Raw genomic sequence first — 26,407 nt, 5'->3', positions numbered from 1 at the left:
GATACAAATATTTGTCACTTAAACAAGGAATTAACATGCAGTAAATATTCTAATACTTAAATACTAGCTATTCCTATTCTTATATGTAAATATTTACTATTCTGACACTTAAATCATCAGGTGATAATACATCATCTAAAAAGTGTGTGTGTGTTCATTTTTATAGAGCTAAAAACATGAAATTTTCATAAACAATTGGACTTTAAATCCTAAGAGAATTATCTAGACAAAACTTCAGTTTCATTTATTGAGATAAGATGGGGTTCAAAGTAACATGTCTGAAAACTTGGTTTTGATAAAGCAGGAGATATTTCAAAATGCCTGCAATGGTTTTGGGGCACAGTTGCAAACAGAACAAATATTTCAAGATTTTGTCAATGAAGGATAGATGATATGCAAAAAAAAAGAATAAGGAAAGTCTAATCCTTCAAAAAGGCATTTTAAAACTAAGCATGGAATACAGTTCCTTGGAAACCAATGATGAAAAAATAAATGGAGTGAAGACAAAACACAATCCAAACTCCAAAGCAAAATAAGACTAAGTACATGGAAGCCAAACTACACTTGGTATTGTATTCAAAGGAGGCACCTGTTGACAGCAGTGAAAGCCCCAGCACATACATAATTAGTGCAGTATGCTTTAAACAATATTAACATTTTGACAGAAACATACAAAAAAATACTATTAAAAGTAAATAAAGAGGAGTGTTAGAATTGTCTCAACTTAACTCTACAAAATATTTTACAACTCTGAAATAAGCAATCAGAGGACAGATGGCATGCATCTTTTTGTTTACCACCTTCAAACTTGTGCCTGACTTTTACATTTTGTGAACTTCTTGTCCCACTTTTTATTATACCACTATGAACAAAAGAAACCAAATTAATAAGTACCTGAGGAATAGCTAAAACTTGCACACAACTGAGAGTGGGGTTTCAAGTACACATATACATGTAGAAGACAAACATGACAAGACTGAGGAGCCACCTCTAATCTGACAGACTGTATAAAATCTGAACATTTAATTATCTGACCTGATGATACAATGCAAGTTCTTACACAGCTATGCAATTCCTTGTCTTGTGAACCTACATGATACAAAAACAAAATGGGTCAGAACATTTGACCAGATGATTTTTTTTTTTTTTTTTTTTTTTTTAAGCAGACCTCTTTCAGAACTGAAGCCCATGGTAAAGCTATCTGTTGCCAACTTCAGACCCTGATCTTCACTATCAACACAGGGCTTTGAGCCCAAAGTACCCCCTAAATTCACTGCATACTCACTGCGCAGTAAAATGCAATGCTTGTAACAGGTATCAGCAGCAGTTAATCACTGCATTGTAATCACTAAAAGAAAAAAATATATGTACCAATATATTTGATGAAGTAAACTCTACTTTCTGCACTAATGATCAACATTCATTATTAGTGGCTAAGAATACTACATGAGGTATTCCCTTTTGGATGAATGCATAAGCATCGACTTTCACTTCCACTTGCATTTTTTCTTTAACACTTTTCCTGTTCCTCTTGTGAAACATTTACAGTTTGAAATCAGTTACTGCTGCAGCATCACTATTTCATAACTGCACTTAAGAAATCAGAGTGTCACCACTGGACAATATGAATAATGTCACGTTGTGATATGAACGAGGCAAAGATGGGACATTTACCAAAAATCAATCTAGAGCTGCAGACAAGCCTCTCATTCCTTTTTTCTTCTTTAAATAAAGTGGGAGATATCTGAGCATGATTTTATTTAGTTTTAATTTCTACAAGTCAGCACACAGTTCATAATGATAGATTTTGGCACAAAACAGCACAAGCTTCTCACTAGTGATATTGAAATGCTGTCCTTTAATTGGTATTGTAAATTTTTATTTCCTGTGTTGCTGCTATTTCATAACCAGGTTAGACATATTGCAGGAAAAGTTTTTTAATTAATTTGTATTTTAATAACGTTTTTTTTTCTTAATTGAAGTTTTTATATTTATTTCTCATCAACAGGAAAGAGCACCAACCAATGAATCAAGCTGACATAAAAAATATCTAGCTTAAGAAAAAACACGTATAAAAATATTTTGATCTTAAAAGTAGGCCTTTGCTGCCCTCTACTTGTCAACTGTGTGAGAGGACAGAAAAATCAGAAGTATGCCCAAAGCCTTAGACTGTCTCAGAATACTAAAAGCACAATTACATAATTTGTCTTGATCTCAAGCAGAAAATCAAAGTCATATTTATTGTCTCCATTTATTTACTTTGAGGGAATGCTACAAAAATCTTTGGAGAAAAAAAAAATAGCAAACCAGCTCTTTTGTTAGTTATTAAACACAGAGTGCACAACCATCATGGGAAGAAATATTTTGAAAGGCTTCCAATTATATTCAGCTGGGACTAACTGCCCCAAAAATCACTCATTCATTTAATCATCCATAACTGGGGCTAAGAGCATGAACTGCCCTCAGGCCAAAGCCACTTTGTTTCTTTCCTGTTAAGTATTGTGTTTAGTCTATGCTGGATAAGACAACTGCCATGTTTCTTCCTCTGCTTTCTCTTATAGCAGTACATAGTCCTTTTCCTTTTACAGGCAGTATTCTTCATGCTTCCTGGGTTTGTTTTGGTCTATTATGAAAGGCAAGACCTGCAAAGGAAAGAAGACGGAATCAGCCTGTGCCCCTTCTTCAACTGTTTTTCTTTCTTACCTACTAAGAAGTGCTGAATACTGCAATTGCAAACACTGAAACAAGATAAGGAAAACCTCTCATTCTTCGTTCTTTCTTCAATCAGGAATTCAACTCATTTGGGCTAACGTGACTAGAGGAGCAGCACAATCATTATAGCACAAACAATCAGAAGTCAAAAATTTTTATTTAAATGGCAATGGAGTTCTACCCTTCCTTTTAAAACTATTTTGTTCATTGTTTTTTCTTAAATCTCAATTAAAACTTGAGAGGAAAGAAAACTTTTTGAGTCCTTGGTAGCCTATCCATCCTACCATCTCACTGAAGAGTGGTGAAAGCTCCCAATTAATACTTCCCATGTCCCCACTCAGTTGTACAAAATAGGGAAACTGAGAGTGTCCTTAATATCATGGTGGTTAAAAACAAGTGGGATAGACACTTCTCCGCCCCCCCCCCCCCCCCATAAAATAAAAAAGTGAAGGAGACAACATCCATTCTCTCACACCTCACCTTTTGGTAACTGAAGCTATCAGGCAAAAGTAGACATTCGTGGAACACAGGAGAGGTTTGCTGCATTTTAGTCAAGTCCTAAAATAAGATGGATTCCTCAAGCTACATGTACTGCACACTACAGCACACCAGGTGAAAGATTAAAGCACGACATTTATATTGCTATTGCATAGCAAAATGTTTATGTCTAGAAATTACAAACATAAGCAAGATCTACTTTGTTAATTCTGAATTCCACCCTGACTTTGAAAGCCAGTGTGAATGAACACAGGAAGTATTATCACAGGAAGTGTACCTGTCCGTGCTTTTATGCTCTGTGAAAAGCCCAGCTGCACAGGAGACCCCATCATGGCTGTTCTAACAAGCTATGTTCTGCCACTAACATCAACAACCCCTCAGATCAGATTTTTACCAAAAGCAAGTAATCTGCACGTAGAAAAAGTTATCTTTTGTTAGGGTTTAATAGCAAAACTTTTGAGAAGTTTTGGCAGAAAGAGAGAGTGTTCCTGCTCTGGACAGCTTATAAAAAATGTAAGAAAAGCATGAGAGAGAGATGGACCTTTTCTAGGTTGTGGTCTAGGCCTTGCTCTCTGGTGAAGCTAACAAATCAACACTGACCATCTCAGGATTACAGCACGCTGTACTGGCTACCACCACAGAGGACAAAAAGACTCCAGGAAGTTCACTTGGGAACTCATTTTGTTACCCACACTGCTGCGCAGAAACCACACCAGCAGGCTCCATTAGAAAACCTTACGGCAGGTATCCACATGAAATCAGCAAATTGAACTTTATGTTTTGGTTTGTTGTTTCAGTGGGTGGTTTTCCATCTCTAGCTTGTTTTTAAAGAAAAGGTTTTCAAGACAAACTGAAAACCAGATGAAATTCATGTGCCACAAAAATTCTAAATGGAAACTATGGAACACCACTTCGGAAACACATAGACTAAAACCCAAATGAGCACCCTTTTGCACAAAGACAGGAGCCAAAGAAGTTAAATGTAAGTATCTTCTTCAAAGGAACACAGGTACAAAGTAGGGGTTCCATTTAAACAGAAGTTCTGGGGTTATTCAGTTACAATAACAAGGAAATAGGTGATCCTGCAGTGGGACTTAAATCTCAGACTACTTTCACCTGCTTCATGAACTGTTACAATTCCCTTACCCAAGTGAGACACTTAGCCATTACTAATTTCTGCAGAACATAGCCTTTGGAAGAGCTAAAGAGGAACAGAGAACCCTTGACCTCTATTCAGTTGTCTTTTTAAAGTAACACTTCCTTTTCTTACCACCGTATGTTCCGAGCAGGTTACTGGAAGTAGAACTGTAGTATTGCTAGGGCATATTGCTATCAGAAACATTTTGCAAACATTCCACATTTGTGTACTTTTACAATAACACTAAAAAAGGCCAATTGGCTCATTTTCATAATAGTCTGTCAATAAAACCCCAAAGAATTTTTACAAAATACGGGAATTGACTGAAATTTCAGAAAAAGTAAAAATCAATCCCCCAGATAATTAGGATTATTCTTTAATGAGGAATATTTTTTAGGAAAAAGAACCCCACAATAAGCAGCTGTGTAGGGGGTGGCATTATGGCCAAGTTCCATTTGGAAAGATAACATGGGTCCCAGGAACTCAGCATTTAGTCTCTTATAGGAAGTGATTGGAGGTCTGAAATAAACTCAAAGTGCTTGTGCAATCCCACATTCTTGTTTTCCATTTTAAGTGTCTTATTTTAGTCACTTAAAATCTCGGGTACTTATTTCTGCAATATGAAAGGTACACTGAAATTGGAGCCATCTGGACTCGAGTGTTCAATATTGTATCTGATTTAAATATGGATTCTATGTTAAAAATATATATATATATATTAGGGAAAAAGTTTAAGAGTTCATGAGCTTAAGAATGGATGGATAACATACTGTATGTTCTTTCAAAGATTAATGTTTGCCTCTGTCTGTACTTAGGTTTCCAGTAACACTATTGATTCAAAGGTTGGAACAGACCAACCCCTCTGTAGCGAGGTGGGGGTTGGTCCGTTCTCCCACGTGCCTGGTGACAGGACGAGGGGGAATGGGCTTAAGTTGAGCCAGGGGAGTTTTAGGTTAGATGTTAGGAAGAACTTCTTTACTGAAAGGGTTGTGAGGCATTGGAACAGGCTGCCCAGGGAAGTGGTGGAGTCACCATCCCTGGAAGTCTTTAAAAGACGTTTAGATGTAGAGCTTAGGGATATGGTTTAGTGGGGACTGCTAGCGTTAGGTCAGAGGTTGGACTCGATGATCTTGAGGTCTCTTCCAACCTAGAAATTCTGTGATTCTGTGAAAGCTGGACAAAATAGTGAATTAACAACTTGGGGGAGGAGGGGGGAGAAGGAAGAGCCCATCAGCACTGCCTTCAGCATAACTTTACCACTTAGATGAGAAATCCAAGATTGTGAGCGGCGAGACAAATATGATATGGGAAGAGGTGGACAGAAGAGAAACTAAGTTGACCTTAATTAACAAAACTGCCATCAACCTACAAATTAACATTTGGTTAACATGGCTGAGAGGTGAAAAGAATGATTACCAGAAAGTCAAATCCCCAAAATGTTCACAACTGTGCACATTCTTGATGGTATTCCCAAGATAAAATCTGGACCCTGCTATACTTATATAACAGGGCTTGACTTGAATCCTAAAATTGGTGTGAAGTGCTAAAGCTGTGCAGAATAAGGTAAATGAAACCTATGAGGGAACAAGATGAAAAGATTAGTGGTACCATTATAACACAAGAGATTCTGAATAGAGCAAAAGACAAGAAAATATCCCAAAGATGTAGAATTCAGCTGTCTCTGATTTCACCATGTTGCCTCCACTTATTACCAGGGAAAGCAATCAAATATTTCTGATATGGAAGAGAATGAAAGTTGAAGACTAAAGCATACAGACAATTATCAGTAAAGCAGGAAACTTTTGATTTCTGGTTGAAATAATGCCTCTTTGCAAGAAAAAAAAGCTTTTACAAAATAAAATAAAATAAAATAAAATCCTGCTACATTTAAAATTTGTTGGGTTGTTATCTTTTATATTTTAAAGATCTTCTCATTTCAAAATTCTTGCCACTATTTACTGAAAAGCATTCTGTACAAAGAAAAATTGTTTTAGTTTGATGAGCATTTGTGAACATTGTGAGCATTGTTGAAAAAAAAAAAAAAAAAGATTCTGAAAAAAAAAAAAAGATTCTGAAAAAAAATATCTCTGAAATAGAAGCAACCTGGTTCTATTTACAGAAACTCTTTCCTTATTTTGAACATCTCTAGCCTCCTAAAATCATGTGGTCATGAATCTCCAGCTAAAAGAAACCTCTTGAGAACAGTAAGGATAAAACAATGTTGAGGAAAAATTCATTTTAGTTAAGACTACATTAACTACACCATACATTTACATTAGCATTTTAAACCCCTTACAGGCAGACCATCTTCTCACCAAGCACTGTGCTTGGCTCTTACATAAAATTAGCAAACCACCATATTTTGGCACAAAACTGTGTGCTCTGAAGATTATCTTAGGTACACTTTCCTACTTTGTGCATACCGAGTTTTGCTGCAATTAAACAAGACTAGAGAGATAAGGTATATTTCATACTCTGAAAGGCAATGTATTGCATTTATATCATAACAAAACAACACTAAAACCCCTACAGGTACCTCCCTTAATTCAAACAGTCTACTGCATTTTAATGATCTTTAACTCTTTAAGTACAGATCAAGTTTTTTAGACCAGATCCAAATTTATTAGAGATTGATCTTTATTAGAGATTGATCTATATTCTTCCACATTCAATTTGGGCAACTGAATCCTTTGTTTAAAGTAAAAGTAGAGCCTCTATGAACACAGTCACTGAAGTTTTAAACAGGTTTTACTCTTTGCCTTCCTGAATCCTCATCTGAGGAAGGACAGAATAAAGGCCATAAACAGGGCTATCTTTACAGAGAAGACTGAAATACCAATGAGATATGACTTTGTATTTCCATTGGTTTGTTTTCTGGAGTAAGCTACTCGTTTGTTCTAACAGATCAGTGTCCCCTACTCTTCTGTCCTCCTCCTCCAGAAAGGTAATCTCTTCTTAAAAATGTGCAAGAATCTAATGTGGAAATTATATGTGAGAAGAAATATTTTAATGAAAAAAAATATTTTAACTTCATTTCTTTGTGGATTATTTTTTTCATAGAGCACATACAATATTATATTTCTATAATATGAGAAGAACAATCTGCTTTGTAAGAGTAATGCTGATGAAGTGACCAATATACAATCTTACATAAAACATTCTGGGCACTGCCCTGGCTGTGTTGCAGTAAATGGGAGCTTTGCCATTGGCTTCAGTGCACTGAGGACTTCACACAGGGCTTTCCATTACCATGAAACAAGACTGCAGTTTTTCAGTAAAAATACTGTTTTTGTTTTGTTTTGTTTTGTTTTTCCCCCAGCAAAGAGCAAACCACTGAATAAACAGTTTAATCTGCTTTAAAACTGCTGCAGAAAAAATTAGTCTGACAATTGTGTCAGCATTAAATCTGCTTGGATAAGCGAAGTGTAATCAAGGGCTGATAGTATATGCATAACACCTCACATTCAAAGATAGCCCTTTACACTTCATTAATCTCAAAGTTTAAAACAGATGATGGAGGTTTATAAGAACACGAGTACTAGCTTTCAAGCAGACCCTTTCTAAATAATTTACAGTTAAAATACATGTCAATGCTCCTACATAGATATCAAAGTTGCAGAAATAATATAGCTGAAATAAATATAGCTAGAGATTACAAAGAGACTGCAAAGTCTGTAGGGCAGGGATCATCTTCTGTCTGTAGTCTGAAATGCCTGCCAGGCTTTTGGGTGGTGTGAAAACACTGAGTATAAAGTCACATTTTCATGTGGCATCTGTAGCATAAATGTCAATCAATCACATTTTTCTAACTATGTCTCTGTTCTAAAATCAATGTTACTATTTCTTGAGAGTATTTGGAAAACAGCTGTTATTTTTAAAAGTCAGTGTTACATTTTAATCAAATTGAATAAAAAGCCAGTAAATCCCTGAAATTAGAAAGCCTATACAGCTGTCCTCTTCACCTCTATCCATTTGACATAGAAATGCAGATTGTGACTGCACTATGCAGATCTGAGAAGTGAATGCAGCCTTACAGGGTGCTGAGATTTAGTCTATTTCTTCTCACTTAAAGTTACATTATGCTAGACTTAAGGCAAGCTTTATTTACATGCATTCAATCTCTAGTGGGTGTTTATATACTGTGCACTGGATAATTCTCTAAGTGAGCAACAGTCCAGCATCAAGAAGAGTTTCATACAGATTACAAATGGAAAGCATTAGACAACTACCTCCCAGGGACATCAAGTACCCCAGGCTTACGTTGGGGATGAGGATTGGTCGATCTGCTCACCCTCAGGGGCTGTCTGGAATTATAGATCAGGGACCTTATTGTCATGCCCCAGCTGCCGCACAAAGCCCCTAGAAGAAAGGAGATTTACGAGTATTTCAGCAGCAGTGAACCAGGGATACAGAAGCTATACAACTGGGAGTACAGTGGCTCTGAATCTGTAGGCATTATGCAAAAAGAAAATGCTGAGTTCGGCATCAAGGGAGCTCTCCCAGAGCAATAGGACATCTTTGTAAATTCTCTAAAGAATAAATTTAACAGTTATTAAAGAACAACACCCTGTTATTGCAGTCACTGAACTTTACATCACAAGGAAAGATGCAAAGGATTTTCAGAAAGACATCTGTCATTTAACAGTGACAATGACCTCAGCACTGATGAACAATTCAAATCCCCAGTGATGGAAACAAATTAACCCCTTGGTATGTGTTGGGTTGAGAACTCCAGCACTAGGACTACTGCACACTGTAACAGAACAGAGTATTTATTTCCAGAGATGCAGTAGGCAGAATGGGGTATATTTCTAAAATCACGATTGCTGTACATAAAAAAAAATAAATCATGAAAATATTTAATATCATTAAATATTAGGGAAAAGTTGTCAAAAGTTGTAAAGAATTTCAGTGGCAGAAAACTGAAAAATATTTATAACAGTATTTAAGGACCCAGTTCACAAGTGTAGAGGTTAGCATCCTTTACGCATACCCAAGGCATTCACAAGGCAATCATGTTTTACCAAGAACATATTCGGTCACATTTAAAACTGGGACACTCTGGAGATCCTTCACAGTTATCTCACTAGTAACTGCTAACAACATTGGCTTACAGCCTGACATGACCTTCTATACATAGTTCTTAGAAAACCCAAGGAGGGGGGAGGAAAAAAAAAAAAAAAGTAGATCTGCCTGTATGTTCTAGACACTCAACAGATGTTTTCAGGGGAAGGATAGGCCGCAAAGATTACTCTATCCCAATGACTCAGATAGTCCCTGTGATACTCTTGGAGACTGTCAAAGTTCTAAGGTGTAATATAGTAAACTATTTAAGTACATGTATAGTATACTAAGCTCACTTAAATGAGCTTAAATCAACACTTGTGTCTCTTTTCCTAAGTCAGTACAGCTGTACCAATCTTTTGATAAATATTCACTTAAATATGCAGGTCGTGTTTACCACTCCTCTTGCCACCACATTATCCATTCTGAAACTGCACAGAAGTTCCCACCAGTCTTGACTTAACTTCATAGGTCTGGGTAAACAGAGAACACTACAAACACAGCGACACTTTGTTTGGAATAAACACGTTCCAGAGTCCAAGCAGTATAGGGTAAAAAATGAAGATGGCAAATCTCCATAACAGAAAAGGCACATTTGGTGCAAAGACTCAAATGCTTAACCTGCAATGGACCACAAACGCAAGCAGGTTATTTCTTTCTTGTATTCTCATTGGCATTATCCAACTGTGAATATAATAAAAAGCCACATTTCTGCATACAGGCAGTACTTTGTTTTAAATCATAAGGAAACACAGGATAGCATGTGGTCTCAGGATCTTGTTAAGAAGCCTTCACTTTTATGTTTTTGCTTCAGCAGATTCTGATGCTCCAGTTCAACATTTATTCCTTTTCCTGTGGGCATCAGCTTAGAAGTACCAAATCACATGATGAGAAAAGCTTAGATTTGTAGAAAAAGATCAGAAGTTCTTTTGTTTCAGATTCTGAACTTCTGTTTATACACACTTTTATTTATATAGAAATGCTTATATATTGGCCAAGTGTATTTAAAACCAGTCAAATCTATTTAAAGACAGCCAGTTTGAGCTGCAGGGCTAAGTATAGTTATAGTTACTTTTAAATGCAAGTAAAATATGTGAGGTTAATTTCTAAAATTAACAAAAATAAAACAGATGTTATTAATTTTTTGTATTTAGTTCATAACAAATAGTCAATGAAAATTTTCAATCAGGTTCACTAGCAACTACCTCCTAAGAATTGAAGGACTTCACTACAGGCTTTAGACCTAAGAATACGTGGGACTTACCAAGCCTTTCTTTACTTTAAGTTGGGAGGAAGCACCTAGAAGAGATCTCTAATAGTTAAGGGTATTCCTTACAATAAGGTTTCTCCCTATAATCCTAAGAGCTGAGTAGGATAGGTGGGGCCTTCATTTAGCAGAAAGAAAACCAGGTGAAGAAAAGTTCTCTTTCCAATTAGTGCTGCTTAAAAAGAAGGTAATCCAGCATCTGAAAAATATTGGAAGATTACCTTGGCATTTAAAGAAAAGATAGAGTTCTCTGTTTGTTTGTTTGTTTAATAGAGGATTGTTGGCAGAAAATAGCAAAGAAATGTATAGCTAGTATCTCAGAAAGCTGAAGATTAATTTATCCTTAATTGTATGCCAAACTTGAAAAAAAAAAAAAACCAAACAAACAAACAAACAAAAAAAAAAAAAAAAAAAAAAAAAACCAAGAAAATGTACAGGCACACTTCAAGATTTTAGTCTTTTCTGTAGCATGGAAACAAAGTGCATGGGTGTGATGCCAATGGTTCCACAGCTGTACAGTATAGTAAAAAAAAATCACAGAATCACAGAATCACAGAATTTCTAGGTTGGAAGAGACCTCAAGATCATTGAGTCCAACCTCTGACCTAACACTAGCAGTCCCCACTAAACCATATCCCTAAGCTCTACATCTAAACGTCTTTTAAAGATTTCCAGGGATGGTGACTCCACCACTTCCCTGGGCAGCCTGTTCCAATGTCTAACAACCCTTTCGGTAAAGAAGTTCTTCCTAACATCTAACCTAAAACTCCCCTGGCACAACTTTAGCCCATTCCCCCTCGTCCTGTCACCAGGCACGTGGGAGAACAGACCAACCCCCACCTCGCTACAGCTTCCTTTAAGGTATCTGTAAAGAGCAATAAGGTCACCCCTGAGCCTCCTTTTCTCCAGGCTGAACAAGCCCAGCTCCCTCAGCCGCTCCTCGTAGGACTTATTCTCCAGGCCCCTCACCAGCTTCGTCGCCCTTCTCTGGACCTGCTCAAGCACCTCCATGTCCTTCTTGTAGTGAGGAGCCCAAAACTGAACACAGTACTTGAGGTGCGGCCTCACCAGAGCCGAGTACAGGGGGACAATCACTTCCCTAGACCTGCTCGCCACACTGCTTCTTATACAAGCCAGGATGCTGTTGGCCTTCTTGGCCACCTGAGCACACTGCTGGCTCATATTCAGCCGACTATCAACCATCACTCCCAGGTCCTTCTCTGTCTGGCAGCTCTCCAACCACTCATCTCCCAGCCTGTAGCTCTGCTTGGGGTTATTGCGCCCCAGGTGGAGGACCCGGCACTTGGCCTTGTTAAACTTCATGCAGTTGACCTCAGCCCATCGGTGCAGCCTATCCAGATCCTCCTGCAGAGCCTTCTTACCCTCGAGCAGATCGACACACGCACCTAACTTGGTGTCATCTGCAAACTTACTGAGGGTGCACTCAATGCCCTCGTCCAGATCATCGATGAAGATATTAAAGAGGACTGGCCCCAGCACCGAGCCCTGGGGAACGCCACTAGTGACTGGCCTCCAACTTGACTTGACTCAATTTACCACGACTCTTTGGGCCTGGCTATCCAGCCAGTTTCTAACCCAACAAAGCGTGTGCCAGTCCAAGCCAAGAGCAGCCAGGTTCTTGAGGAGAATGCTGTGGGAGACGGTGTCAAAAGCCTTGCTGAAGTCAAGGTAGACCACATCCACAGCCTTTCCCTCATCCACCGAGCGCGTCACTTTGTCATAGAAGGAGATCAGGTTCGTCAAGCAGGATCTGCCTTTCATAAACCCATGCTGACTGGGCCTGATCGCCTGCTTGCCCTGCAAGTGCTGCATGATGACTCTCAAGAGGATCTGCTCCATGAGCTTCCCTGGTACTGAGGTCAAACTGACAGGCCTGTAGTTTCCCGGGTCTGCCCTCCGGTCCTTCTTGTAGATGGGCGTCACGTTTGCTATGTATGTAAATGTATATAAGATGTCTAGTATGTTTGGTCTGGAAGACACATGGCAGTCTATCCAACATATGTAAATTGCAAGGATTGGTACCCATATTTTTTTCTACCATCATCTACTCACTATCTTGAAAGTTCAGCCCTAAACAATTTTTTTTCAATATTCCAGAGAGTAAAGAGATGCAATTTCTAGCTCCAGAAAGAGTTGCATGCATTTCTTCATCATGGTGACTATGAAACACCACACCATTAGCCCATGTCCTTTAGAAGACTAAAAACACAGCAAGGTGTTTGCAACAGAAATCAAAGTGGTAGTATTGTTGTGCAGGTCAAATCCTTGCAAATCTTACGCAAAGCAAATCCTCACTTGAAATGTTCCAAGTAGTTTTGGTACATCAAGTCAGATGTACCATATCATATCTGCTAAGTCCGTTTAAGACACTAAAAAGAGCTCTACAGTTCATGCTTTAGAACAGGATTAGAGAAAGATCTTGCCTGTAATTTAGGACTACATTTTTATTCCCAAAAAATATTTTTATACGTCTCAAACACTTAACATCACCTGATGCCACTCTTCACCAACCACAAAATTCTCTATCAAGCCTCTTAACATTGGCTCCATTATTCGGCCTACGTCCGCCAGCTTCATCCAACTGCTTTCCCCAAGTCAGCTTTACCTCCAGAGAAACACTATTAATAACCAGTTATCATTTGGAGTTTAAATCATCGACCACTACATTTCAAGTGCAGTTTTCCCATTGAAAAGAGGAATCTTCAGATACATATCTAGGAAAGCCAGACGCTGTTGAAACTAACACTGGTGAACCATCAGCAAGTTGAAAATGTAGAGGTAGTAACATGTGAATGCAAAGGTAACTAGAAAAGTCTCTTCAAAGGAATGTGTAAATAAATATAGCTGTATATTCCAGCAGGCACCTTCGTCCAGAACTGCCTAAAACTGTGGACTTTATTTCTGAGATTCTGAAACAAACAAATGCAATCTCTACTTAGTTTGGAATAAGTAAGTGTCAGGTGCCGAATCCTGGTGAGCCTCCTACTCTGTGATGGACCCTGGGACACCGACTCCCAATGAAGCCCCAGACCCCACAGTGGAACCCTGAATCCCGCCCAGGCCCTGGACCTGCAGCGGACCTGGGCTGACCCCTGCTGAACCCCCAGATCCCCCGGCGGACCCTGGGCTCCATCTCCCAGTGAGCCCCCAGACCCCGTGGCAAATGTGTTGCCAACTCCCGCCAAGCCCCTGGACACTGCGGCGGACCCTGGACACTGACTCCCACCCAGGCCCCGGACCCGTGGCAGACCCTGGATGCTGTCTCCTGGTGAGCCCCCGGACACCCCAGTGGACCTCAGGCACCATCTCCCAGTGAGCCGCCGGACCCTGTGGCCAACCCCAGGTGCCAACTCCCGCTGAGTTCCCAGACCCCGTGGAGGACCCTGGGTGCTGATTCCTGCCGAGCTGCCAGACCCCCTAGCTGACCCCAGGCACCATCTCCCGGTGAGACTATGGACTCTGTGGAGGAACCTGGGCGCTGACTCCCGCTGAGCCGCCGGACCCCATGGTGGGCCCCAGACAATGCATCATGGTGAGGCCCCGGACACTGCGGCGGACCCCAGGTGCCGACTCCCACCGGGCCCCACGGCAGACCCCGGGTGACAAGTCCTGCTGGGACCTGGTGCCATGCAGAAGACCCCAGGCGGAGACTCCTGCTGGGCCCCCGAGCCCTGCGGTGGACCCCAGGTGCTGACTCTCACCAGGCCCCCAGGCCCTGTGGTGGACCCTGGGCATCCACTCCTGCTGGGCCCCCAGGTCCAGCAGTGAGTCCAGGGCAGCAACTCCCGCTGGGCATTGGGCCTCACGGCAGATCCTGGGTGGCGACTCCCGCCGGGCCCCCAGGCCCCATGGAGGACCCCGGGTGGTCCCTCTCGCCGGGCCGCTGGACATTGCAGAGTACCCCAGGTGGCCACTCCCGATGGGCCCCAGGTCTGTGCAGTGGATGGCGGGTGCCGTCTCTCACAGGGATCCTGGGCCCCATGGCAGACCCCAGGTGCCGACTCACGCTGGGCCCCCATGCCCCGTGGTGGACCCCAGGTGAAGACTCCTGCCAGGCCCCAGGTCTCAGCGGACTCTGGGCACCGACTCCAGTGCCCTGCCATGGACCCGGGGTGGAGACTCCCACCAGGCCTCTAGGCCCGATGGTGAACCCCAGACAGCAACTCTTGCCAGGCTCCCCAGGCCCACCAACGAGCCATGGGTGGAGACCTCCTCTGGGCCCCCGTGCCTCACAGCAGAACTTGGGCAGCGACTCCTGTCAGGCCCCCGGGCCCTGCGGCAGACCCATGACAGCAAGTCCCGACATGCCCCTAGGCCTGTCGGTGGACCTGGATCCCAACTTCTGCCAGGCCCTGGGGCACCGCAATGGACCCCAGGAGGCGACTCCCAGCAGGACCCCATGTGCAAAGGCGGACCCATGCTGGTGACCCCCGGTAAGCTCCTAGGCACCATGGCGGACACCTGCCGGTGACCCCGGTGGGACCCTAGGCGCGGTGGCGGACCCCCACTGAAGACCCATGGTGGTCCCATATAAGATGCAGTGGACCCCTGCTGGCAACCCGCAGTGGGCCCTGGGCATGGCGGTGGACCAGCCGGCAACCACTGGTGAGACCGCAGGCAAGGCAGTGGAAGCCCGCCAGTGACCCCCAGCAGGAACCCGGGTTCTAGGGCGGACCCCCGCCACTAACCCCCAGTTAGCTCCTGGGTGCTGCAGCGGACCCCCACCGTTGACCCCTGGCAGGCCCTCAGGCATGAAGGTGGACCCCCACCATCAACCCACATTGGGCCCATGGGTGTGGCGGCAGATCCCCGCTGGCGATGTGAGGTGGGCCCCCAGGTGCTAAGTCGGACTGCCACTGGCGACCTAAGGCAGGTCCCCGGGCACAGTGGCGGAACCCCTCCATGAGCCCTGGATGGCCCCCGATCACTGCTTTCAGCTGCTGGAAAGCCATGGCAGGCCTCCAGGTGCTGCAGTGGACCCTTGCAGGTGAGCAGCTGCGGTCTCCTGGATGCAGCAGCAGACCCCCGCCGACCAGCCATGGTGGACCCCCAAGCGCAGCGTCAGACCCCCCTGGCGACCCCGACAGTTCTCCATGCGGGGTGGTGGGCTGCCAGGCACAGCACTGCACCCCCACTGACAATCCACAGCGGTGTCTCGGGGGTGGTGGTGGAACCCCCTGGCCGGCCATCACCCGGCGGGCTGCCGGGTGCCTCGGAGGACACCCAGCCAGCAAGAATCAGCAGGCCCTGTGGCTCAGCAGCAGAACCCTGTCAGCGGCAGAGGGCCTCTGGGCACAGCGAACCCCCGGCACGAGCTTCCACAAGGCCCTGGGCGCACTGGTGGACACTGCCCCTGAGAGAACCAGTGGGGCCCCAGGTGTGCCAGTGGACTCCCCCTGCAAGCCCTGGCATGTCCATGGGCATGCTGGTAGACCACACCATGCGAGCCACAGCAGGCCCCCAGGCATACCGGTGGACCCTCCCCTGAGAGCTTCCATGGGGCCCCAGGCACACCAGTGGAGCCCCGTGCAAGCACTGGCAGGGCACGGGGAGCAGTGGTGGATGCCCCTGCAAACCCCGGCAGGGCACCAGGCGTGATGGTGGACCCCCCCTGCGAGCCCGGGCAGGCATCGGGCGTGCCTGTGGACCCCCCCACAAGCCCCAGCAGGCGCCCACTGCGGCATCGGACCCACGCTGGCAAACCACCGCAGGCCCCCAGGTGTGGTGGTGGACCCACCCCTGTGAGCCCCAGCAGGACCCCGGGCATGATGGTGGACCCCCTCCTGTGAGCCCTGGTGGGCCTGTGTACATCGGTGGACCTACAACGGCAACCTGCTACGGGCCCCCCGGTGTGGCAGTGGACACCCCCCCTGTGAGCCCCGGCGGGAGCCAGGGCACGGCCACCGAGCCCCCTCTTCGAGCCCTGGTGGACCCCCTGGTATGGCTGCTGCAGACCCTTGTCAGAAAGCTGCGATGGGCCTCCAGACGCTGCAGAGCACCCTCACCAGTGAGCTGCTGTGATCTCCCATGTGCAGCGTTGGACCCCCACTGGACAGCTGCAGTGGATCCCCTGGTGTGGCTACTGTGGACCCCTGTCAGAAAGCCACGGTGGGCCTCCAGGCACTGCAGTGGACCCTCGCCAGCGAGCTGCTGTGGGTCCCTGGGTGTGGCGGCAGATCCCCACCAGTGAACCCCTGCTGGCGAACAGCAGTGGTTTCTTGGGCCTGGTGGCAGACCCATACCAAAGAGCCACACCAGGCTCTCCAGGACCAGTGGCAGAACTCACCATACCAGCAACCCCGCCGTGGGTCCCATGCTCCGCTGCGGACCCCCCAAGCCAGCTGCTCCCTGTAGTTCCCAGTGCCACGAGTTCCCAGGAACGAGAACGGTGAGTTCCTAGGAGAGGCAGCAGACCCCCGTTGGAAAGTCGCTGTGGGCCTCAGGGCGCTGCAGAACACCCTTGCCAATGAGCTGTTGCAATCTCCTGGGTGTGGCTGCTGTGGACCCCCATCGGAAAGACGTGGCAGGCCTCTGGGTGCAGCAGCAGACCCCCGCCAGTGAGAATCAGGGGGCTCTGGGGCGTGGCGGCGGAACCTCGTCGGCAATCTGCGGTAGGCCTCCGGGTGTAGTGGAGGAGCCACAGCAGGCCTCCAGGTGTGGCAGCAGATCCTCACCAGCGAACAGCTGCGGTTTCCTGGGCCTGGTGGCAGACCTGCACCAAAGAGCCGCGCCAGGCTCTCCACGAGCAGCTGCAGAACCCACCATACCGGGAACCCCGCAGGAAGTCCCATGCGCTGCTGCAGACCCCCCCAAGCCAGCCAGTCCCCAGAGGGCAGCCAGGTGCCATGGAGGACCCATGCCAGTGAGCCACGGCAAGTTCCCAGGTGCGGCAGCGGACCCCCGCCAGTGAGAATCAGCAGGCTCCTGGATGAGGCAGCGGACCCCAACTGTGACCCCCAGCGGGCCACCATGCACCCCGGCGGAGCCCCCAGTGCAGGCCAATCCCTGCTGGGCTGCTGGTCGCCGCAGCGGCCACCCCGCTGGTGACCACAGTGAGCCTCTGGGAGCGGCAGCAGATCCCCACTGATGATCCGCAGCGGTTTCCCAGGCATGGTGGAAGAGCTGCACCAAAGACCTGCACCGGGCTCTCTGGCAGTGGTGGCAGAACCCCCCCCTACCGGCAACCCCACACGCCACTGCTGACCACCCCAGCCAGCTGCTGAGGAGACCACACAGGAGCAGGAGCTGCTGCCCGTGGGGGACCCAGGTTGGAGCAGTTTGCTCTTGAGGGATGGACCCCATGGCACAGACCCATATCTGGAGCAGTTCTTGAAGAGCTGCTGCCTATGGGAAGCCCACGCTGGATCAGTTCAGCAAGGACTGCATCCCATGGGAGGGACCCCATAACACAGTGGATGAGAGTGACCAAGAAGGAGCAGCAGATAAGTGCTATAGACTGACCATAACCCCCATTCCCCCATGCTGCTCAGGGTGAGGAGGTGGAAGAGGGTAGGTGGGGGGAAGGTGATTCTGGTTTCTTTCATTTGTTTCTCACTTCTCCAACTTGTTAGTAATAGGTAATAAATCCTACTTTTTTCCCTATACTGAGTCTGTTTTGCCTGTCACAATAATTACTGGGTGATCTCCTTATCCTTATCTCAAGCTTTGAGCCCTTTTCATTGTGTTTTCTCCCCATTCCTCTTTGGGGAGGGGAAGTGAGAGAGTGGTTGTGGTGGAGGTCAGCCGCCTAAAGAAGTAAAACCACCAACCCGCCCCCCCCACTCCGATGGGCCCCCGGTCACAGCGGTGGACCCCCCTGCCAGCCCCAGCAGGGCACTCAGGCATGCTGATGGACTCCCCCCTGTGAGCCCTGGCAGGCCCCCAATGCGGCTGGTGAACCCATGCCAGCAAACTGTTGCAGGCCCCCGTGCTCGGCAGTGGACCCCTCCTTCAAGCCCCACCATGCTCACGGTGTGGCGGCAGAAACATGCTGGTGAACCACCGCAGTCATGCTGGTGTACCCCCTTCTGCGAGCCCCGCTGGGTAACTGGGCGCACCAGTGGACCTCCACTGCAAGCCCTGGCGGGGTCCCCAGGCACGGCCAATGGAACCCCCCTGTGAGCCCCGGCGGGGCCACTTGCGCACTGGTTCACTCCCCCCGTAAGCCCCGGTGGGGCACTGGGCACACTGGTGGACCCCATCCCTTTGAGACCTGTTGGGCCCCCAGTAGCTGCAGTGCACCCCTCCCATGCAAGCCCAGTGGGCCCCCGGGTGCGCCAGTGGACGGCCCCCCCCTTCGATCCCTGGTGTGCTCTGGGGTGGTGGTGGACACATGTTGGAGACCTGCCGCGGGCCCCAGGGCTCGGCAGTGGACCCCCCCCCATGAGCCCCAGTGGGTCACTGGGCGCGCCGGTGGATCCCCACTGCGAGCCCTGGCAGGGCACCGTGCATGCTGGTTAAACCCCCTACAAGCCCGAGCTGGTGCCCAGTAGCTGCAGTGGACCCCCCCCACGTAAGTCCCAGCGGGGCACTGGGCACACCAGTGGATCCCCCCCTTTTGAGCCCAGGCAGGCCCCCGGGCATGGCCACAGGTCCCCACTGGCAAGCCCTGGCAGGTGCCTGGGGTGCGGCGGCTGAACCCCCGTGCGAACCTCTGCAGGCCCCAGGGCACAACAGCGGTCCCCCCTCTTCAAACCCCAGCAGGCCCCTGGCACAGTGATGGATCCCCACCGGTGAGCCCCAGTGGGACCCGGGGCACAGCTGTGGACACTTCCCTTTGAGTCCCACTGGGCCCCAGGGCACGGTGGTGGGCCCCCCCTGCGAGTCCCCAGGCGTGGCAGCGGATCCCCCTCCTTCGAGCCCCAGTGGGCCCCCTGTTGCTGCAGTGGACCCTGACCTGCAAGCCCCAGCGGACCACCAGGAACAGTGGTGGACCCCCCTCCTGCAAGCCCTGCGAGCACCCGGGCAAGGCGGTGAACCTCCCCTGCGAGCCCCTACAGGGCCCCAGGCGGTCTGGTGGACATCCCTCTTCAAGCCCCTGTGGGCACCCAGGCGTGCTGGTGGACCCCCCCATGCGAGCCCCAGTTGGGCCCCATTTGCGCCGGTGAACCCCCAACTTCGAGGCCCACCAGGGCACTGGGCTTGCTGGTGGACCCATGCCCCGCAAGCCCAGGCGGGTCTTCTCTGCGCACCACTGGACCCCCCTGTGTGAGCCTCGTCAGACCCCCAGTGCAGCAGCGGACCCCCCCACTGTGACCCCCAGGCACACTGGTGAAGCCCCCTGTGAGCCCCAGAGGGCCCACAGGCGCAGCAATGAATCTGCCCTGTGAGTCTGGGCAGGGCACCGGGCTCACTGGTAGACCCCCCCCTGCACACCTGTGACCTCTCCCCCCCGCAAGCCCTGGCGGGCCTCCAGTCTCTGCAGCACACCCTCACCAGAGAGCTGCTGCAATCCCCTGGGCACAGTGGATGACCCCCGCCGGCCACCCTGACAGGTCCAGGAAGCAGCGGTGGACCCCCACCAGTGAGCAGCAGCAGGATCAGGGACACGGCAGTGTACCCCTGACTGCGATCTGCGGTGAGACCCCAAGCACCACGATGGACCCCACCCGGCCAGCCACCACCTGGGCGTGCCACCAGGTGCCGTGGTGGAATCCCATTAGCAAATTGCTGCAGTCCCCCAGGTGCAGCGGCAGACCTGCACCAAAGAGCCATGCTGGGATATCCAGGAGCGGCGGCAGAACCCCCCCCTACTGGCAAGCCCCCGGCAGGTCCCGCACGCTGCTGTGGACCCCCCCCCAGCCAACCACTCAAAGGTCTTCAGATCCTACCTGACTTCTCACGGATGGTGGCGTTGCAGCACAGAAATGAGGGGATCAGGAAGATCGCAATAGGCCAAACGTGGTGTTGAGCTCCTAAAGGAGCTCGTGGGATAGCACTGACGAGAGTGAGACAGGCTGTCAGCCTTTTGCACGAGCTAAAGAAGAGGAGTGCAGGTGTCCAAAGGAGCTGTTTCTTCTCATACTTCATTGAATACACACCGTCTTTAAATCCAGGGCATCTTCTTAGGGAACATATAAAGAGGTAGACTTAGCAGCTCCAGGGACACTTCAGGATCTTATTTCTTTCTATAGTTTGCTGCTATCCAAAACCCGAACCAGTTAAAATAGAGAGTTATGTTCAAAATTCTGGATAATAAAAGTATGGGATTTAAAACAAAATAAAAACACGCTTGCACGGAAAAGAGGTTAAATTCTCATTCATCTCTCATCCCAATTCCCCTACAAACTCTACACTCATCCCCTCTTAACTCACTTACCTATCCAAACACAGGGCAGACGCATCAGTTTTCAGCATTCTTGGTAAAAAGACGACATTTTCAAGCTTGCTGTCAAATAACAAATCTCTTTCCAGCACACTTTCCTGCAAGCTATGCTAATTCCTCCAGGCTTTTTAATATATGCTGGAAACGTCACTGTTTTATCCTAATAACCATCTTGGTGGGAGTCGCCGAGCTGCTATCTTTGATTCTGTCTTCACAAATACAAATAAAACAGTACTTCAGGGACACTCTGTGACAAACTAGGCAACACACGCATCGACCTCTTACATAAGCAAAGAAAGAATTCATAGACAACATTCAGAAAGTATTACTTTGTTAGATATCAGAGCAGTGGGGCAGAATGACAATGCTACACAAGACCATGCTTACAATCCTGGGATAGTACACAGTTTGCTGGAATACAAAAAAATAATTAAATAAAGTAAGGTCACTGTGTGGAACAAGTTCACTCACTCCATTACTACCGTGAATGACAAGAATATTTTAGTAAGCGTTCTTTTAAATCTGTAGAAATTTTTGGATTTATCTCAGTTTGGCTTCATGAAAACTGAAACTTGCTGTGCAAAGATCATTTTTTAAACCTTTTATAGCTTTATCAGATGAGTTTTTTAGGCACGGATTTGGTCACCTTTCTGGATAATATTTGGCCCTCTCCCCCTTCCCCCAACAAGAAAAAAAGCTTAAAGACCACAGACTGGGACTTCTGGGAGGTGTGACTCTATTTTTCACCTTACCTAATACACACTGTTTCTTTGCTATGCTAAACTTTCACCATGACTGTGACTTGCGGAAAACAGACTCCACAATCAGTAAGATTGTAAAGTAGGTATGTTTATTCAGCACTGGGCAGCATGGGGGGTAGTCCTGCCAAAGTCATGCGCACCTGATGCAGCAACATGCCTTGATTTTATGCAGTAAAGAGTTACATATGCATGAAGTTTCACAATACGCCTATACATATTCATAACCTGTCCCCGCTTCGTATTAAAATTAGTTCCAATGAGTCATTTCCATAAACTCCTCCCATCTGCACTTGCGCAGTGTATTCTGGTGGTGGTTGTTGGGGGTCATGAGGATGAAGATTGATGATATCCTGTGAGGCAAAGTCCCTGGCAGATGAAGCTGCTGCCATCTATATACCAATCCTCTGCATCTTCTAGGGGTGTATCCTCTAAATCTGGCCAAATGGAGTATACCGTGTCCGTGGTCTTGATGCAGTCATGAATGGGTAATCTGTAAACTCTGTTACTAAGGAAAGAGGCTGTGTTCAGGGTATTAGTGAAAAAAAAATAAAAATGCAACAATGTCCCCTTTTCCGGAAGGGGTCTTTCAAGCTTCAAGATCACAGTTCCAGAATATGGTGGGGCTATTCTTGAACCCCTGTGGTAACACTGTCCAAGTAGGCTGAGTTTTCCATCCTCTGTTAGGATTTTCCCATTCAAAGGCAAAGAGCTTCTGGCTTTCAGTTACCATGGGCAGGCAGAAAAAGGCATCCTGTAAATCTAGTACCATGAACCAAACTTGACTGTTTTTCTCAGTTTGTAATTCCAATCATTTTTCCCAATTTAAATTTCAAGCATTGCAAAAAAAATGCCTTTTCCTGTTGGCCAGTTGTTCCTTTTACATTTACAGACTAATTAACACAGAGGAAGAAGCTCCTGTAACCAACAACAAATTCAAGCCTCTCTCTTTGTTTCCTAGTTTATCTTCAACTACTGGACCTGCTAGAGTAGATGCCCCAGGACCCGTCATTTCTGACTGTTGTAAATTTATCCTGCAGCCTAAGACAATTTCTTTCTGATATTAGGGGCCAATAGCCCTAGAAAGAGGCTAGCCAATTGCCTCTATTTGCATTCTGAAGCCAGGTCCAAGTTTTTATTATTTTTTTTTTCCATTGCATTTCAAAGTTGGTCCAAAAATTCCATAGGGGTTTCTTTTGGACCTTGTTGGAACAGGTTCTCAATTCCCAATTTAACCAGATTTTGGTACTTACATAACAAATGGTTCATTATTTCTGAGGTGATTAGGGTCTCAGTGAGGGGGTTGGTCAGGGGAATGCAGTCATTGACAGTTCCCTGAGCAGTCCCACTGGCAATCTGAGCTCACACATGAACTCAGGTTGTTAACTGCTTTGCTGTTTCCATGACAACTCTCTCAGATCCATCATGGTCCCTTTGCCCCAGAGGTGTCACACCTGTGATTTTGAGATCTCAGCCTCTGGTTGAGGCAGAACTATTAACATTCCTACATAAATCAGGGGTCGTGGGGATGAAGATTGATGACTCTTCCTCATCACTGCTAGTTGACCACTTGTCTTTGCGCAGACTCAGTTGCTCCTTGGCTCTTGTCAACAAGAAAGGACCAGTTTCTACCAGTTTCTTAAGATAGGCTCACACTCTTATCAGGAGACTGACCTTGGTAAGGGACCCAAGGCTTCTTGCTTTAGTTTATTTGCTCAATGCACCATAGTTAGCAAAGACACTAAGTAGCATCCCAATTTAATGCTGTCAGCGCTCTATCACTACTTGATAAGATTCTCCCAACTCCCTCTCTCGCCCCGGCCCCTCCCAGACCCAGGCCCCGAAAGTCTACAAGCAGCTTCCCAACCTTCCCCCAGAGGCAGGTCCCAAAGGTGTACAAGCAGTTCCCAACAGCCCCCAGATGCAGGCCCCGAACCCACCCCCACAGGCCCCAGAGGTGGGCAAGTAACTCCCTACCCTCCACAGAGGCAGGCCACGAAGGTGTACAAAAAGCCCCAATCTTCCCCAAGACCCGGGACCCAAAGTTGTACAAGCAGCTCCTACAACCCCCCCCCCCGAACCAGGCCCCTACAGTGTACAACCAGCACCCAATCCCCCCCCCCCCAGATGCAAACCCCAAAGGTGTAGAAGCAGCTCCAAAACGCCCCCCAACAAGGCCCTTACAGTGTACAAGCAGCTCCCAACCATCCCCCAGATACAGGCCCCAAAGGTGTACAAGCAGCTCCGCCCTCCTCCAGACACTGGCCCAAACCCCCCAACCCCAAATGCAGACTCCAAAAGCCTAAACACAGGCCCTGAACTCTACAGGCAGGCTCCAAAACCCAGGACAAAGGCCCAAATGGCTCCAGACAGGTCCCTAATCCTGGACACAGGCCCCAAACCCTAAACATATGCCAAAAGAAAAGTATTAGTGTTAGTGCCAAATGTTACAGACAGGTCCAAATGCCCAGGCACAGGCCCCAGATGCTCAAGGCTAAGACATAACTTCACTTTCTGAATTACTGGAAAACAGCTTTCATTCTCAGATAATTGTGTGCAGGCTAGATAGGATGGGGCTTCAGGCACCTCTTCACCTGAGGAAACACACTGCCATCAGGCACCACCATGCCAGACAAGCTTTTTCTGCTAGAACACCCTTCTCAGATGCCCTGCGGCATTCAAGTGACCTGTGCTTTATCCCAATTCTAAAGACTAATGTCACAGACCAGCTCACCTATGGCACCTGATAAACAGAAGAGAAAGCGACCATACCATTTGGAAGCCATCCCTGCACAGGCCGCTCCTTGATGCTCGGTAACCTCTTCTCAAATCCTCAGCCAGTTCTGTGGAGAGCCTGCCACGGCACCTGCTAAGCAAGATGGATACCCTTCGCAGTCACCTTGTGCTACTTGGCCATTCTGTTCCAACTCAGCTTGCAACCAGCCCGCCCTTCTCGTGCTGCTCTTCAGAGCGCAGCTTGGCCCCTCTGAGCCTGTGTGAGAGAAAGAAAAGCCTGTGAAAGAAAAAGAAAAGCATAGGCAGAGGCATCATCCAAAGCCACAGCACAGCTCGGACAGTTCCTCTCATCTGCTCCCTCACCTGCCCTCGGGCAGATGCTTCCATCTGCTGTCTTAGGCCAGCCACAACACCTCTGAAATATAAACAGGATTTTTACTGTATTTTCTGTAGTTAGTAGTTAGGTAACTAGTGACAACCACACCCCTAAAGTAAGTGCTATATCTGTTCACTGCTTACCTTGCCAAAAGCAGCTCTGGTCGTCAAGTCCCGTGTTGTACACTGTGTTTCAGCTTTAATAAATGAAAATAGTCACAAGATAATCATTCAGCTGCCAGCATTAGCATCCATCCCTCAACAACACAAAGGACCCCATTTACAATATTATTGTTTCAAAACAGCAGCCCCCTTGCATCAACACCTCAGAAGTAGACCAAGCGAGTCACTGAGCTGCTGAACGAGAGCTTGACAGTTCCGGAAGGCATTCTTTCCTTTGACTGGCTCCTCCTAAGGTTTATCTAAGGCTGACAAAAAATAAAAAAGAATTTAAAAAAATAAAGGAAAAAAAAAGTCATCCACATCTGCAAGCTTTGACAATTCAACAACATATCTCTCCTCTAGCACTATTCAAGCACTATGCGAACAGCTGCTCGCAAACAGCTCAACTCTCCCACCTCCACATCTGCCAAACACCACAGAGATGACCGTGCCAGCTGCCCTTCAGTACGTGCCCAGAAGCAGACCCGATGTCTTTGCAAAAAACAGTGAGGACAGTGTATTAGTACACCCATGCACTGCCACGTTAACTATCATCACTAACTGCCAGGCAGGACAGCTCCAGACCAAACACACACACAGGCACACTGCAAACGTTACAAACAAAACACAGAACACAAGGTGCAAGAAAAAGTGACCCCCAGAGGGAAGCCCTACTGCAACAGCAAGTCCGAACAGGTGCTCTGCAGCACACCCAAGGAGAGACTCAAGTGTCACGACATGCGACTGGAAGCAACTGCCAGAACTGGGATGATGGAGGCCTAAAAAGCCTGCCTTTAAGACTAGAGACCAGAACGTGCAGTGAAAACCCCGTAAGAAGACACTTAGGAAATGAATTCTCAAGCAAGAGCTCCTGATGCGACCCAGGTGACTTCTGCGAGAGTGAGGATGGAAACAGATGCGATCTGAAACCAAATGTGATGCACAAGACCTGAAACAGATCTGCACTTTAAGCAGCAACTGCAAGACAGAAAACGCTCAGATCAGATCATGATGACGAAACAGGCATTTAGGACCTTTGGCACAGCTACGAAGTCCCCAGTCTAGTCAGTCTAGTGCAAAAAGCAAGAAGGATATCAAGACCCAAGGAGAGCATAACTCAGAACACACTCTGCAGAAGCAACACTACAAGACAGATGAACAGAAGGGAACTGTCCTGCCTGGCACACGAACTCACGCTACAAAATTCCCCCTGCTTCTTCTATTAGCCTGGTGACCCGGCCACAAGCAGCCTGAGCATGACCCAGCCTGAACCGCCCTCACAGTAGCACTGAGTATATTCAGCCCACTGGCTCCACCGTGCTCTGACTCTCAGCTCCCATAAGCCACCCCAG

General features: G+C 47.2%; 2 long non-coding RNA genes across 2 annotated transcripts; both read right to left on the bottom strand.

The window, feature by feature from the left end:
* Nucleotides 1–1,745: 1,745 nt before the first annotated feature.
* Nucleotides 1,746–17,162, bottom strand: LOC311440562. The gene is made up of 2 exons (XR_014695467.1): nt 16,987–17,162; nt 1,746–2,642 (listed from the first exon to the last, which is right to left on the bottom strand). It is a non-coding gene; the product is annotated as an uncharacterized lncRNA (long non-coding RNA).
* A 4,690-nt stretch (nt 17,163–21,852) lies between these two features.
* LOC311440640 lies at nt 21,853–25,624 on the bottom strand. Its single transcript, XR_014695503.1, has 4 exons — nt 25,038–25,624; nt 24,882–24,933; nt 24,555–24,774; nt 21,853–22,290 (listed from the first exon to the last, which is right to left on the bottom strand). It is a non-coding gene; the product is annotated as an uncharacterized lncRNA (long non-coding RNA).
* Nucleotides 25,625–26,407: the final 783 nt, after the last annotated feature.

This window comes from Aythya ferina, assembly GCF_964211825.1.
Source record: "Aythya ferina genome assembly, chromosome: 8".
Taxonomy (NCBI): Eukaryota; Metazoa; Chordata; class Aves; order Anseriformes; family Anatidae; genus Aythya; species Aythya ferina.
Note: the sequence above shows the minus strand (reverse complement) of the source record. Positions and strands in the feature narration are given on the sequence as shown.